The sequence below is a fragment of the Panthera tigris genome, chromosome A2 (genome assembly GCF_018350195.1).
Source record: "Panthera tigris isolate Pti1 chromosome A2, P.tigris_Pti1_mat1.1, whole genome shotgun sequence".
Classification (NCBI taxonomy): Eukaryota; Metazoa; Chordata; class Mammalia; order Carnivora; family Felidae; genus Panthera; species Panthera tigris.
The window spans coordinates 10,593,128-10,596,497 of NC_056661.1; the positions used below are offsets into that span (position 1 = coordinate 10,593,128).

Here is a 3,370-nt window from a genome sequence, read left to right on the forward strand (position 1 = left end):
ATAATCTCCACATGAAATGTCATTTACTTATTTACTGATATTCTATTTCCTCCAGCCACATACATATCCTAGAATAAAACTAGTTAGGGGCAAAGATTTTATTTTTTCGTATTATGCTAAGCTAAACAAGTCAACCAGAGAAAGACAAATATCATATGATTTCACTCATACGTGGAATTGAAGGGGCAAAGATTCTTAAAAATTAATTTTACTGTTGATTCCCAGTGCTTTCAACAATAATAAGCACAAAATAATTGGTCAAAACTAGTTGTCGATGGACAAAGGAAAGCCTCAGGCGATTTGCAGAGGAAAATAATGCCTGGGAAAGATGTTTGGATTAAGGGCAGGAGTGGCTAATAAGTTTCGGCATCAAAGAGAAGAGAGAGAGAGCATTTGGGATTCCTTGAAATCCCAAATCCCCAAATAAAAAGGAACTAGATTTGTGGATAATATACAGAAATTAGCCAATTAAAGGTGTGTAAAATAAAATCATAGCATTTCTGTTTATTTTTAAGCTTTGAAAAATGAAGACTTTTTTTTTCAGAGCAGTTTTAGGTTCACAGCAAAATTGAGGGGAAGGTACACTTCCCCTATATTCCCTTCTCTCACGAGGCATAGCTACCCTCATTATCAACACCGCCCACAAGAGTGGTGCGTTTCTTACAGTCAGTGAACCTACACCGTCACATCTTTAGCCAGCCAAGGTCCACAGTTCATATTACAGTTTACTCTTGGTGTTGTACATTCTATGGGTTTGAGAAACTGTACGATGACCTTGTAGTGTGAGCCCTGACGGTTGGTTTTTCCTTTTGTGTAACGCGAGTGTCTGACTTCAGTTCCTTTCATTTTTTTAATTGAAGCATAATGAACACACAATGTTCCGTTAGTTTCTGTTGTACAACATATTGATTTAGCGATGTTTGACATTGCTCAATACTCACCACAGTAAGTGTAGTCCCTATCGGTCACCATGCAGTGTTATTGCAACAGACTGTTGCTGAGGCAGCCACCTCAAGCATGGCTATTTCAGAAACAAAACCCACATCGCCAGCCCTGTAATTAAATAAAGAACCAGGGTGCCCCATTCTGATATATATTTTTAATATTTTTTCATGTGTATTCATTTTTGAGAGACAGAGAGACAGAGCGCAAGCAGGGGAGGGACGGAGAGAGAGGGAGACCCAGAATCCAAAGCAGGCTCCAGGCTCCGAGCTGTCAGCCCCGAGCCCGACGTGGGGCTCAAACTCATGAACCGCGAGATCATGACCTGAGCTGAAGCTGGACGCTTAACTGACTGAGCCACCCAGGCGCCCCATATTTTTTTGTTTTGTTGTAGGGATCTGGCTGATTTAGAAACGGACTTTTCTCTCCTTTTTCTCTTTTGTGCTTTAATTCCTGCTCTTAAGTTTTAAATTTACAAATAAAGAGTGAACCAGTGAAACTCTAGTCCCTCACCCCAGTAAAAGTGGACCCCAAGGTCCATGTGCGCTCTCTGTCTCTCTGTGACTTCACTGTGTGGCCCCAGGAGCTATGAGCAGTAATTTTTTTTTTCAGAGTTTCCTGATGGTTATTGCAGAGGGTGTCTTGCAACCATCATAAGAATGATAAGGGCTGGTCCAGTCACAACGTTGGTAAATGATATACTGAGACTGGCGCAAAACAAACATGTATCCATATTTATAGTATCATATGGAGTATTTCACTGCCCTAAAAACCCTTTGTGCTCTGCCTCTTAACCCCTCTCGCTCCCACTGCACCCTTTGGCCACATTGATATCTGTTATTCCTTTTCCGTAGTTTTGCCTTTTCTACAATTTCATGTTTTTGGAATCATACAGTATGAAGCTTTTTCAGATAAACTTCTTTCACTTAATAATATGCACTGAAGTTTCCTCTATGTCTTTTCATGGCTTGATGGTGTGTTTCTTCCAAGTACAGAATAACATTGCATTGTCTGGGTACATGACAGCTTATTTATCCATTCACCTACTGAAGGCCACCTTGGTTCCCTCTCTGTTACTTTCTTGACTACTGTTTGTGGCTAAATTTGAAAGGCTCTTCTTTCTATTTCTGTAGTTTAGTTTCATGGAACAAGAAAACCAAACCCGAATTTCTGAATTTAGTCCCCTCCTGGGACTGTCAGACGAGCGGGGACTGCAGTCACTGTTCTTTTGGCTGTTCCTGTCCATGTACCTGGTCACCTTCACTGGGAACCTACTCATGATCCTGGCCATTATCACAGACTCCCACCCCCCCACGCCCATGTACTTTTTCCTCTCCAACCTGTCCTTTTCAGACATCTGTTTCACCTCCACCACCGTCCCAAAGATGCTGCTGAACATCCAGACGCAGAGCAAAGTGATCACCTATGAAGTCTGTCTCAGCCAGATGTCGTGCTTTTTGGAGTATTAGATAACATACTCTTGACAGTGATGGCCCATGACTGGTTTGTGGCCATCTGTTAGCCACTGCACTACATGGTCATCATGAACCCCAAGTTCTGTGGCATCCCACTCCTGGGATCCTAGGTATTGAGTGTTCTTGACTCTCTATTACATGACTTATTGATTTTGCGACTCTCCTTTTGCACAGAGCTGGAAATCCTTCACTTTTTCTGTGGACTTAAGCAGGTGATCCAACTTGCTTGCTCTGATATGTTCCTCAATGTCCTGGTGACCTATCTCACAAGTGGACTTCTGGGTGTTGTTCCAATCGCTGGTATCCTATATTCTTACTCTAAGATTGTAGCCTCCATTTTGAGAATTTCATCAGCGAGTGGCAAGTATAAAGCATTTTCCACGTGTGGGTCTCACCTTTCAGTGGTCTCTTTGTTCTATGCTACAGGCCTTGGGGTGTATCTGAGTTCTGCTGCTGCACAAAACTCCAGGACAAGTGCCATAGCCTCAGTCATGTGCACGGTGGTGACGCCCATGCTGAACCTCTTCATCTATGGCCTGAGGAACAGAGACATCAAGCAAGCCCTAAGAAAGCTCTTTAGCAGAGGGACATTCTCTGCATGTAGGATTCTTTGCTTGAAGATAAAGACTTGAGCAACAGGGCTCAAAACCCTGGAATATGTAGATCATGATGTTTGTATCAGTTCATAGATTGACAGTCTGCAGTTTATCTTTCCACAGTACTTGGGTTCTTTAACTTTTCATTCATAATCAGCAACTATTTATTCTGCATTTCTTTATAAAATTTTAGATCTCTCATTAAATTCCATTGCGTGGATTTTCAGCAGCAAATAAATAATATAGGAAATTGAATACTTATAATGTGATAGAAAGACCCAGAGGAATAAATGTGGAATCTGTCCTCTCTGAGATGAAAGCAGCTATTCATTAGAGTATTCTGCTTTGGGAGAAAAA

The 3,370-nt window shown here is 41.6% G+C and overlaps 1 pseudogene; it reads left to right on the forward strand.

The window, feature by feature from the left end:
- The first annotated feature begins 2,084 nt into the window (after positions 1–2,084).
- On the forward strand, positions 2,085–3,049 carry LOC102958722 (annotated as a pseudogene).
- The last annotated feature ends 321 nt before the right edge of the window (positions 3,050–3,370 follow it).